This window comes from Dermochelys coriacea, chromosome 11, assembly GCF_009764565.3.
Source record: "Dermochelys coriacea isolate rDerCor1 chromosome 11, rDerCor1.pri.v4, whole genome shotgun sequence".
NCBI lineage: Eukaryota > Metazoa > Chordata > Testudines > Dermochelyidae > Dermochelys > Dermochelys coriacea.
The window spans coordinates 75,222,166-75,235,561 of NC_050078.2; the positions used below are offsets into that span (position 1 = coordinate 75,222,166).

Sequence of the window (13,396 nt, forward strand, 5' to 3'; positions counted from 1 at the left end):
GTAGGTATGAGGCCATGATTCAGTGAAGCATTTAAGCACGTGATTAATAACTACAGTATGTGCTTAAGTCTCACTGAAGTCAAGCATGTGCTTGGGTGTTTGACTGACTCCTGGCCTGGATGTGCACAGAGAATGAATTACCCTTTTACTCCGAGCTGTGTTCCTTGTAGCTCAGGGTTGAGGCACTTGTGAAAATCAGTCTGCTTAGCTGTGTTTTCTACAGATAAGGCTCACAGCCTTATCCAGCCATGCCCAGCTCATCAAAACCCCCAGGCTAACATTTTCCTTCATTGAGATTTGGACTCAACTTATCTTTGAGCAGCATGAAAAGAGCAGTTGCGAAAGGAAGGGCACACATGAAGATGAGTGTTGCATGGATTGTGAGAAATCTAAGACCAGACACCAACTGTGAAAATCTACCCACTGCACTTTTGCGTGACCTATGTTAAATACACCTTATTGAATGGTACCAGAACCCAGACGGAGATGTCAATTACCTTTTGAGGCAATAAAGATTTTTAATTGTTTGATTTTTTTATTCCATGCAACTGGAAACATTTGGGATTACAGTTTTAAAACCTACCAAGCAAATAATGCATTTGATGCACATATGTATGTTCTCTGTCCAGCGTGTAGAAACACTTCTCTCTGAAGGAAGTTTAGATGGACTCAGCTTTAAATAACTTTAAAGATTGCAGAATTATTTTTACCATAGTAAAGCATCCTTTTCTATCTTTTTTGGACACGTTGTAGGTGTCTGTTTCCAACACAATCTTTCGTAGGAGGCTATCTTTTCTCTCTTTGCAAAGATGAATTGATACTGCCATCACTGAGCATTGAGCCTCAGACATTGCCTTTATTAGAGACCCTCCATTTCATCAATCTAAAATAATTTCTCTCAGGCACCTGTGTTGTCTCTGAATTCTTGAATCCAGATGCTCTCAAATAGGCACAATCAACTGGGGGTGTTGTTAGTTAGGGCATAAGAACAAACCGTCAATTTTGATGATTAATCCCTGTTTTCAAATCCAAGGTGAATGTTTCTTAAAGGAATTCCCATTCAGAATGATTTCTTCTTAAGCACATTATTTATGGCCTGGAATTTGGAACCTCTGCTTCAGAGTCTAAGCACCAACAGGTTTGACAGAGAGCCTCTGAGTGATGCTAAAAGGAAGGTCAGTCTCTGGTAAAGTGGCCCTATCTATGGTCTATTGTTTATTATTTTGGTGCTAAGGTGAATGGGAAGACAGAGTGTATAAGTAATGCTGACAAGTACACCTTTTCTGATCCACACAGCTTCGGCTCCAGAAAATTCTAGCTAACAGTCTTCAGCTAAATAGGAACATTGAGGGGAAGAATGGTCAGGTGGTTAGGGCACTAATCTAGAAGTTGGAAGACCTGTATTCAAGTTGCTGCTCTGCCACAGATTTCCTGTGGAACATTGGGCAAGTCATTTAGCCTTCCTGTGCCTCAGTTTCCTATCTGTAAAATGGGATATCAGCGCTTCCCTACCTTGCAAGGGGTTGCATTCAAAGCTTGTGAGATGCTGAGATATTATAATGATGCGGGTCCTATGAGCAGATAACACGAATTGCGATAGAAAGGTCTCTGTCCTCGGATAGAGTATATGTGGATGGATGAATGATGATTCCAAAGCCAAACTAGATGACTTTATTGTAATTTTCCTACATACCTTTTTATTTTAAATATAGGTGTTCAGTTGAGCTGGTTGAAATTTGATGAAATATATGTCTTTGATCACAGCAAAAAAAATTGAGAAAATATTATTTTGCTCAGAATGCTTGAATTTTTAACAAAAAAATTTTGAAATGAAAAATTTTGAATATTTTAATGAAATTCAATCTGTTTTGATGGAGAAAAAACACTTCCTCTCACATTTTTATCATTTACTATACAGAGAAAAAAATCAAAAAGTGAAAGGAAGTGAGCTTTTTTTCTGCCCCATTGAAGTTAAACAAAACTTTTCAGACAATTTTGAAAAATTAAAAAAAAAATCACAGGAAATTCCAGACAAAAAATTTAATATTCTTTGTTTTTTTGTGAAATATACTTTGTGGGGTTTTTTTTAGCAGCCATAATGTGTAGTAGTAACAAGGACCAACATGATAGAACATGGTATGCATTCTGTTGTCCTATCTGACAATAGAGGCTAACAGTACTTTGGATTATGTTGGAACTGCCTGTTTCTTTCACTGGGTCATACTAGACATCCCATTAAAGTTAATGGGACTACCCAGTCTTTGCAGGACAGGGACCTGGGTCTCTGTACAATAATTTAACGTCACAATGTTGCTTTTGCAAAAACCACTAACAAGTGTGAGCTGATACTGAATTGGAAAATTTGTGACCTACTTGGTGAACCAAGCCTCCCTCTAAGCAGCTTAGCTTTGGAGACATCCTACTACTTACAGAGATGATTATGATGTTCACTGGCAAAACACTACTACTGCCTTAGCCTTCCCAAACACACAAGTTCATGAAGACTTCTGAGGTCTGGGAGATAATCCACTGCTCTGGCAATTAACGGACCTAGTTTATCTACTGATATGCTTTATGACCCAGGGCAATTCACTTATCTGTATGCGTTCTGTGTAAGCTCTTTGGGGCAGGGACTTTCACCCGCTAAGTACAGCCCCTAGCTGACAGAATCTTCTAGGTACTACTATCATATAGATAGTACATAATAATAAAAGAAGTGCTCATTTTTAGAGAAAGTAATTCAGAAATAGATACACTGTTAAGTGGCATTATATTTTATTTGAGAAAGAATTTGACTTTAATAAAAGTTGCATCAAAGGTATGATTTAAAATCAGTTTAGTTAAACTAATGCAAACCCCTGGGAGGACACTCTAAAACTGATTTAAATTTGGCTTATATCCATTTAGCTTAAGTCAGTTAGTAACCAAATATAAGACAGGCTGAAATCAATTAAACATAGACGTTTGCTCTGGTTTAATTGATTCCAAGGTCAGACAGCACCATTAGATAATCTAATCTGACCTACATAACACAAGACCACTGTAGTAAGCCCTATAACTTGTGAAACTGATTTTAGTGACTGGTGTGGCCGTTTAAATGTAGACAAGGTGAAAGTAACAAATAAAGAACTTAGTGTCCTTTTTGCTTAAATGTTGGATGGTGAAATCACAAAGTAAATCAATTACCTCCAGTAGCTGCAGGACATCTTTATTTTTAGTGGCAAGAGAAGCAGTATACACAGCCACATTGCAGTCTCTTAGCTTGTTAAAAATATCTCAATAAATAAAACAAATAAGCAACATATACACTGGAACAGAAAATGAAACATTAACAAAGGATTTAGCTGTAACAAATCATGGAGCAATTGGAAGAGGTGATGGGTGTGTGGAGAGCAGAATCTGTAATCCAGACTTTACTTGAAACAAATCATGCAGGATTTGGGGAGGCCATGATGGTTTTTTTCTGAGCACCTTGGTCCAGTTTTGATGTTATCGTACAAGAAATCATTTTGAGTTAAAAATATACATTTTAAACAAAAGAATACAGCAAAGGGAAGATAAAATCCAACCCGAAAGATTTCTCATAAATGTATTCCTGAATTAAGATGTTCAAAAAAAAAATAAAATAAGACCAAACACACCCACAAACAAAAACCCAACGACACTACACAATCAACATGGTTTTCTTTTCCTTTCTTTTCTTTCCTTCTGGGTCAGTCTCTTGGGGAGAAATGTTGCAAAATTTCAGCCCATTCGCTTCGGTGCTGTTTTTCCACTCAGTCTAAGTGCTCTGCAAGAGTTCAGAGCTAGGGAGGTCTAGAGGGGTCTTTTGGACCAGTTTACTTGAGGTTATTAAGGTTTCAGAGGCTACAAACTTGGATATGTCCCAATTCCACTTCAGTCTCAGACACTGGGCAGTCTAGAATAAAAGAAGAAAAAACAAACATATCATACTGGACATCTTTCTATGCCTGTTCTCTGATAAGCCCTTTTCTCTTACAAATCAAGGCAATGATTCAGAAAAACAAGGCCTAAATCTATTCTTGTTCAGGATTATACTTAAACCTAAACTGACACACCCCTAATGTTTACTCCCCACCCCATCAGCAGTCTTTTAGGCCTCCATCCATTTTAAAAACAAATCCATTGATTTCTACATAGGCTTAAAGTGAAGCATGTGTTACAGTGCTATCCTGAACAGAGCTGCTTTCATGAATCCAGATTCAAACCTCCACAAGCACCCATAGAGGCATGGAAAGCCTTCCAGGTGAGATAGACTTCCCGACATTCAGGGAGGGGAACTTTAGGATTAGTTCAGAATTATTTAGCTTAGTGAGGACACAAACAAGAGCTAACATGATAGAAATAGATGCAGTGATGAATGGTGTAGACAATGTCATTCAAATGCTCCTGTTTACCTTCTCTCATAACACAACACCCAGAGCCACCTAGAGACATGAAATGATAATACATCTTGAAATTACTGAAAGGAAAAATGTTGGCAGTGGAACTCCGTCACAGGAGATTTTAAAGGCCAAGAGTTTAGCAGGAGTCAAAAAGAAGGTTAGATGTTTCCATGAATGATGATAATATCATGCGATACTCAGGTGTGCTAATTAGGGTGCATTTTATGCTGGATATAAACTTGCCATAGATTCATAGAAGATTAGGGTTGGAAGAGACCTCAGGAGGTCATCTAGTCCAACCCCCTACTCAAAGCAGGACCAACCCCAACTAAACCATCCCAGCCACGGCTTTGTCAAGCTGGGCCTTAAAAACCTCTAAGGATGGAGTTTCTACCACCTCCCTAGGGAACCCATTCCAGTGCTTCACCACCCTCCCAGTGAAATAGTGTTTCCTAATATACAACCTAGACCTCCCCCACTGCAACTTGAGACCATTACTCCTCGTTCTGTCATCTGCCACCACTGAGAACAGCCTAGCTCCATCCTCTTTGGAACCCCCTTCACATAATTGAAGACTGCTATCAAATCCCCCCAATTCCCTCAGCCTCTCCTAACCATTTTTGTGCCCCGGCCCCCTAATCATTTTGTTGCCTACTCTCTCCAACTTGACCACATCCTTTCTGTAGTGGGGCGCCCAAAACTGGAAGTAATACTCCAGATGAGGCCTCACAAGTGCCAAATAGAGGGGAATAATCACTTCCCTCAATCTACTGGCAATGCTCCTACTAATGCAGCCCAATATGCCGTTAGCTGTCTTGGCAACAAGGGCACACTGCTGACTCATATCCAGCTTCTCGTCCACTGTAATCCCCAGGTCCTTTTCTGCAAAACTGCTGCTTAGCCAGTCAGTCCCCAGCCTGTAGTAGTGCATGTGATTCTTCCGTCCTAAGTGCAGGACTCTGCACTTGTCCTTGCTGAACCTCATCAAATTTCTTTTAACCCAATTCTCCAATTTGTCTAGGTCACTCTGGACCCTATCCCTACTCTCCAGCATATCTACCTTTCCCTCCAGTTTAGTGTCATCCATGAACTTGCTGAGGGTGCAATCCATTAATGAAGATGTTGAACAAAACCAGCCCCAGGACCAACACATGGGACTGACCCCTGGGGCTTGATAACAGCTGCCAACTAGAAATTGAGCCTGTTGATCAGTACCCATTGAACCCGATAATCTAGCCAGCTTTCTATCCACCATATAGTCCATTCATCCAATCCATACTTTTTAAACTTTCTGTCAAGAATACTGTAGGAGACCATATCAAAAGCTTTGCTAAAGTCAAGATATATCACATCCACTGTTTTCCTCATAGCTGAGGATCTGAGCATGGCAATGCAGTTACAAGCAAGGCTAGTGTTATGCTTATAGAACACTGGGACATTTTATCGACTCCCTAAGAAAAGCGCGATGGAATTTTATCATCTGCTAAGAGAAGGACAGAGGGGATCTCAGGTTAATGCCCTTGATAATTGCAGCATTCTTTGTAAGTACCGCACTGTGCAGCAGAACCAGCACTAGATACGAGCTAGGGCTGTGTGAAAGTTTTACACCAAAATTTGAAAATCTCCATGGGTGGGGGTGTTGATGTGAATCTGAAGCTCCAAGCCACTGTCTGGAGTTTATGAATCCATGACAACCAAGCCATCTGACCTGGGTTAACTAAAAACCCTGTGAACCTTAATTGACGAGTTCCTCTCAGCTGTCACGTGACCCCAAGTTGTGGCACAGAACTTGAACCCACAGCCTTCTGGCCCAGAAGCAAGATTTCTGCTACATGAATGTCTGTGACACCAACATGCACCTGTTAGGATTTATTCCCAGCACATTTAACTCAACCCAAACCCAAACCCTTAAATTCCTTAGAAACCTTTTCCAAACAAAGAACTACCCAGGATAATTTTGCCTGAGAAAGAGACTCAGTGACCCACTGTATATAATTCAATACCTATTTTAATTACATATTTAAAGTGAGTGTCACATTATGTATTGCATTATGAAATCAAGCCAATGGTGTCTGTGTGTCAGTATTACACATATAGTACCTAGCACATCATCTTTTTTTTTTTTTTTTGCTATGTGGGCTAGTCAAGGTATAGTTATTTTACTGTACAAAGGCAAAATGCCTTCACTTTATCTTGTGCTGATGGTTGCATATTTGGAATGTTAAAGTACAGATGGAATTTTCCCTGTCCCCATTCCCTCACCAGCCTGGAAAATTCAAAGTACCAGAAACCCTGCATGGGACCTGTTAATCAAACAACATGTGAAGATGTGATGCTCTGCTCAGGAAAGCTTGCCTATTTTATGTTACATTTTAAAGCAAAATAATGTAAAACTGCCTTTGACTTTCATGGGAGTGGGGGTAGGCCAATGCTGAGCACCCACTCGCAGTGACTATCTGTTCTCCCTGTACGATGAAGCTGCCCCTGTTGCAAATACACACAGTTACTCCGCACCCTTTGGGGGCAGTAGTCTGGATGCGTGCCTCAGGCTTCCATGCATTTCGAAAAACAAGGCTACTGATTTCTATGCCACAGCAGGCTGCACAGCTTAAATCTAGTCTGCAGCTCTACAGAGCGTCTTGCAGGATGGCAGCGAAAGGGTTAAATCCAGAGATGGAAGCAGCACTCTCATCATGCAGCCTGTGCAGTCCTGGGTCTGGGTCATTTTCCTGGAGCCTAGGGAAGCTGTAGGGCCAATCAGTAATGGGCTGGCTTGTGTTGTTTAACCTTCACCATTCCAGCCAGTCAGCAAATTTCAGGTAGATGTCCCTAGGAGAATCCAAAGAGCCAGGGCTCTAGGGCCTTTTAAAACACACAGTTAAGCTCATCATTTCAATCCATCTGTAGCCTTCAGCCTAGCTCCATGGCTCCATCCAACCCACGCCCCGCACAATGTCTCCTAAACACCCTTTAGGCTCAGGTGCCACAGAGGTTAAATCTCACCAAGGGGTACTAAGCTCATCTCGCTTCAACACGACTGGACAATAGGGGGCTCTTGTGCCAGCAGACTCCTTCCAGCGCAGGAAGAATAATGAACATGCTGCTGTTCATTTGCCCAGCCACGGCTTCTCAGACTAGCGAGGCAAGCCCTGTAAGCCACGACTGCCCAGGGGACACCCCGCGTAATTTTTTGGCTTTTCATGGAAGACACTGTATCTCCCCTGCGAGGGCTGACTCAGCTCACATATCAAAAATGATATATAATTATTTCCTCTCTCTAAGGAAAGCTTCCATTTAGCCTTTTTAAAAAAGTTATTAATTATCTAATTACACCCACATTCTGTAGAAGAGTTCAGGACTTGACTGACTGCCCAGAGCCACTTAGAAAAGCTTACATGTTGGGTGTGCCCTGACAGAAGTGGCTTGCGTGTGTGGGTGTGTGCCGACAGAAGACAGAGAAGGCTTTCCTTTGCACTTGTGTTGCTACAGCCCCATTGGTTGTGGAGGGTGGGGGGAATAATGAAGCAGAGGAAGGAGAAAGACACCATGGGATAGTCCCTTGCTTGGGGTGGAGCAAATGTTAAACACTGCACTTCCTTAAATCCCTGTGTCACGTGGCCAGGGAAAATGCTATGATACTACATCTAGCTTTCATGCAGCACTTAGCATCAGTAGATCTCAAAGGGCTTTACAAAGGAGGTCTGTATCTTTAACTTCATTTTACACAAGGGGAAACTGAGGCATGGGGAGGAGAAGGTGGCAGGAAGCCCAAGATGAGCCATATACTGGGTGTAGAGATGAAAGGGGTTCAGGCTGATAATGGGGAGGTATAGGCAGCCATACTCTGCTTTCCTGCACAGCATTTGGTGTAGGAATGGCTGGGGGTGTGGCCAGAATGCTCTCCATTCTAGTTAGTTTGGGCAGTTGAATTTAGCAAGATAGAGGCCATGGGGCTGCTCTAAATTACACCAGGGATTTAAGTCCCCAGCAAGCCCAACATTAGGTGGGTGTAGAGCCACCACTGACCCTGGGTGCCTGTGCTGTGCCTCCTGCATGGTGTAGCACAGAATCTGGCCTGAGAGGTTTGGATAAACCTTGGGAATGGAAGTGAACTGGAACCTGGGGAGTCCTGGGATCTCAGCTGGCTGTCCAGAATTACAGCACTTTGCATCAGTGGATCTCACAGCACTTTAATTGAACATTGATGAACTAAACCTCCCAACACACCTCTCAGGTAGGTAAGCATTAGATCTGTCTCCCATATCGGGAAACTGAGGCACAAGGGGTGGTGAGGGAAAATGGACATGTGACAAGCTAACTTGAAGGTGGATTTTGGGAGGCATTGTGCCTCACTTGCTGGCCTTTCACAGACTGGGAATGGAGTGTAGGGCCCGCCATTCCCTTCGCTCAACAATAAAAGAGGAGAGCGTGCACAGGGCTACCAGGCCTCCCCCTTCAGGTGGTGGCTGGAGTGCACTGGGAGAACAGAAATGTGGCAAGAAGGTTGAGGAAAAGGGGTTAGGACCAAGGGGATAGAGCACGGGACTGGGACTCAAGATACATGGGTTTAATTCCGGGCTGGGCCACTGGCCTGCTGGGTCACCTGGGACAAGTCACATCCTGACCCATGCCTCAGTTTCCCCATCTGTAAAATGAGGATCTTGATGCTGACCTCCTTTGTAAAACCCTTTGAGAGAGCTATAGAGGAAAAGTGCTTTGTAAGAGCTAGGGAATCTTACCACGCATCATACTGGACGATACAACTATACAGTCTGTCAAAAAGCAGACCCCCCCAGACCCAGCTTTGTTTGAATCTGAGTACTGGGGTGCCACCCCTGCCGTAACCCTGGTATCGACTTTAATTTACAAGATCTTTCCCTTGACAGTATGACTTCTAACTGGAAAAGGTGAAGAGAAGGTTACTGGGATGATCCGAGGAATGGAGAACCTACCTTACGAGAGGAGACTCAAAGAGCTTGGCTTGTTTAGTCTAACCAAACAAAGGCTGAGGGGAGATATGCTTGCTCTCTATAAATACATCAGGGGGATAAATACCGGGGAGGGAGAGGAGTTATTTAAGTTAAGGGTCAGTGCGGACACAAGAACAAATGGATATAAATTGGCCATCAACAAGTTTAAGTTTGAAATCAGATGAAGGTTTCTAACCATCAGAGAAGTAAAGTTCTGGAATAGCCATCCAAGGTGAGCAGTGGGGGCAAAAATACAACAACCCCTAACTGGCTGCAAGACTGAGCTTGATAAGTTTATGGAGGGGAAGGTCTGATGAGCTTGCCTACGATAGATGTGGTCCATCTATGACTGCTATTTGCAAATATCTCCATCGGCCAGTGATGGGACACTAGATGGGGAAGGCTCTGAGTTATTGCAGAGAATTCTTTCCAGGTGTCTGGCTGGTGGGTCTCGCCCACATGCTCAGGCTCTAACTGATCACCATATTTGGGGTTGGGAAGGAATTTCCCCCCAGGTCAGATTGGCAGAAATGCTGTGAATTTTTGCCTTCCTCTTCAGCATGGGGCATGGGTTCCTTGCTGGTTTGAACTTGAATAAATGGTGGAACTTTACACTATGATTTGAGGACTTCAGTAACTCATCCAGAGGGGAGGGGCCTATCACAGGAATGGCTGGGTGAGGTTCTGTGGCCTGCAATATGCAGGAGGTCAGACTAGATGATCATGATGGTCTCTTCTTGCCTTACAGTGTGCAAGACTGTGTAGGGAGACTGGCCTACCTGGCAAACAGCGGCTATGGTGGGCCCTAGGTATAGGATTTGGTTTCACAGGGCACAAAGTGCTTTGGAAAGGGATGAGAGAGAAACTGGACAGTGACTTTGTGAGCAGATGTGGCAACTGCTATGCACTTAGCCATGGCTCACGCACAGGCTATGATCTTTGTCTGGATCACAGGAATAGCCCCTGCTCTTTTCAATACATGCTGTGAGACCCAGACTTTCACCTGGGGTCAGGTGAAAGGCATCTCCCCTCAGCTCTGCATTGGAGTGGCTACCTTTTTGAGTATGCCAGTGGGGAAATTGACCACACAGTCTTCTGGCCCATGGCTACTTATAGAGTGACTGTGGCCCAGATCCTCAAAGGTATTTAGGTGCCTAACTCTCATGGGAGTTAAAGTGCTACACAAACAGGATTCCTCTGGGCCCTACCCCCCATGGGAGTTAGGCACCTAAATACCTTTGAGGCTCTGGGCCTGTGACATTGCAGATTACATGATATGGGTGGGAGGTCTTTAAAGCAAAGCCAGGCAGTGCTGGGCCTTGCCATAAGCACAGGATTCACTGCTGGCATAAGTAAGAGCAGCTTAATTGAGGAAGCAGAGCTGTACCCTTACACCAGGGTGGACTATGGCTGTAAAGCAGACAGCTGTGTGGAACCAGTAGCTTTCACTCTGGCTCCCGCTAGCCCTCCTCACTGTGGTGTCTGAGCAACTCCTGATGAACTTCACTTTCACCTCAGTGAGGTCGTGAATATTGTCCCCCATTTACAGATGCGGGCGATGGAAGTACAGGGTAGATTAAGTGACTTGCCCAACGTCCCACAAAAAGTCTGTTAGGAATTGAATATATAGTTTTTGAATCCCATTCCAGTGCCTTTATATTCATGAACCCATCCTTTGCTTATATAGCTCCATGAGTCCTTGGGAATCTGAGCCATGGTGGAAAGGAGGGAATTCAGCCCTCTGAGTAAAATTACAAAGTTGCTACTGATAAAACTATGGCTACTTCCACCGTGAACCTGCTTTTTAAATTGAAACGATACCTGCTCCCCCCATGGAATCTGATTTGCCTTTTCATTAGCATTTCAACAGGAAAATGTTTTAAAAATGTGATTTCCGCCCCCCATCCCTCCCACAGCCCCTTGTTTGTTGTTGGGGCGGAAATGTTTTCCACAAGGAGCACCTGGTTAGCATTAGCTACCTATTAATGCTTGCCTTGAAACTTTCCTGGGGGTCTAATTTCAAAGGAATAGGGCAAAACCAGTATGTCGTTCAGAAGAGAGTGCATTTTCGCATGCCTCCAGTGTTATTTATTTATTTGAGACATAAAAGTAACAAAATAGCCCTACTCTCAGGTGCCTGTATCTTCTCTTATATCCTAGACTAAAATGTCATTTTATCTGATGGGTTGGTGATGATTCCAGAAATAATGATCAACACTACAAGGGAGCAGATCTGACTGGCAGCAATAGACCCATATATTAACTGCAATTGTTATCTCTTTATTCAGCAGAACCTGCAATGTTTTGGTACTGTGTGATATTTTGTTTGTTTGCATGGGTACAAACTCTAGGCAGTATCTAAATGTAAGAAAATAAATCAGTCAGAAGAGGGGAGAGAGATTTACTAGGGATATTCTCAGCTTCCAAACAAAGTGCACCACAACTGACAAAAAGCATTTGTTTGTTATACAGTATATGATGCAGCTCTACATTCAAGACATATTTAGTAAGGCTATCAGCAATAGTGCCAAGAATATTACAGTACCGAACTCACTGGAGGAAGAGGCAGTGATAAACTTTGTGATAATGCTATACTTTTCTCTTGTACTGTTAGATGCTAAACTCTTTTGAGAAGTTTCAGAGTAGCAGCCATGTTAGTCTGTATTCGCAAAAAGAAAAGGAGTACTTGTGGCACCTTAGAGACTAACAAATTTATTTGAGCATAAGTTTTCGTGAGCTACAGCTCACTTCATTGGATGCATTCAGTGGAAAATAGAGAGGGGAGATGTATATACACACACAGAGAACATGAAACAATGGGTTTTATCATACATGCTCTAAGGACAGTGATCACTTAAGATGAGCTATTACCAGCAGGAAAAGGGGGTGGGGGAGAAGGAAAACCTTTTGTGGTGATAATCAAGGTGGGCCATTTCCAGCAGTTAACAAGAATGTCTGAGGAACAGTGGGGGGTGGGGTGGGGGGGAGAAATAACATGGGGAAATAGTTTTATTTTGTGTAATGACCCATCCACTCCCAGTCTCTATTCAAGCCTAAGTTAATTGTATCCAGTTTGCAAATTAATTCCAATTCAGCAGTCTCTCGTTGGAGTCTGTTTTTGAAGTTTTTTTGCTGAAGGATAGCCACTCTCAGGTCTGTAATCGAGTGACCGGAGAGATTGAAGTGTTCTCCGACTGGTTTTTGAATATTATAATTCTTGATGTCTGATTTGTGTCCATTTATTCATTTATGTAGAGACTGTCCAGTTTGACCAATGTACATGGCAGAGGGGCATTGCTGGCACATGATGGCATATATCACATCATGTGCCAGCAATGCCATGTACAATATCAGCCATGTTAGTCTGTATTCGCAAAAAGAAAAGGAGTACTTATGGCACCTTAGAGACTAACAAATGTATTTGAGCATAAGCTTTCATGAGCTACAGCTCACTTCATGAATGCATCCGATGAAGTGAGCTGTAGCTCATGAAAGCTTATGCTCAAATAAATTTGTTAGTCTCTAAGGTGCCACAAGTACTCCTTTTCTTTTTGACTTACAATGAGGCTGCAACAGCAGGTGCTTGGTAAAAGGAAATTTGCCCAAATCCCCATGGTGCTTGCTGCACAGGGTTAAGTTGGCATTGGTTGAAATCAAACTATGAAGACCCGGAATTAATACGAATAGTTTAACACTGTGCTTTTTATTTCTTTAGGCATTTCATAAAATGCTTCGTTACTTGTGGGGCCAGGTCTCCAGCTGGCATAATCAGCCTCAGTAGTGTTATAATGATTTATACAAGCTGAAGCTCGAAGCCCAGATCTGCAAAGGTAGTTTGGCCCTTTAATCGTGCCTAGTTTATTGAGATAATTTCCCATCAAGGCTCACACTTTGCATCTCTGAATGAAGGTGAGAGGAGATCACCTTCCATCAGAGAATCAGTCAGACAGGAAGGGAGAATAAGTGATAGCATGGCACTATTACAACAGCCTTGCTTCTTCCACTCCTCCTCCCTGCTAA

The 13,396-nt window shown here is 42.8% G+C and overlaps 1 protein-coding gene across 1 annotated transcript in view; it reads right to left on the reverse strand.

Moving 5' to 3' along the window:
* Window positions 1-3,832: 3,832 nt before the first annotated feature.
* The window catches only part of TWIST2 (twist family bHLH transcription factor 2), a 65,291-nt gene continuing 55,727 nt past the window's right edge, over window positions 3,833-13,396 (reverse strand). Inside the window, exon 2 of the mRNA XM_038422165.2 lies at window positions 3,833-3,919. The gene's annotated coding sequence lies outside the window, so the exon portion shown is untranslated. The remainder of the gene's footprint in view (window positions 3,920-13,396) is intronic.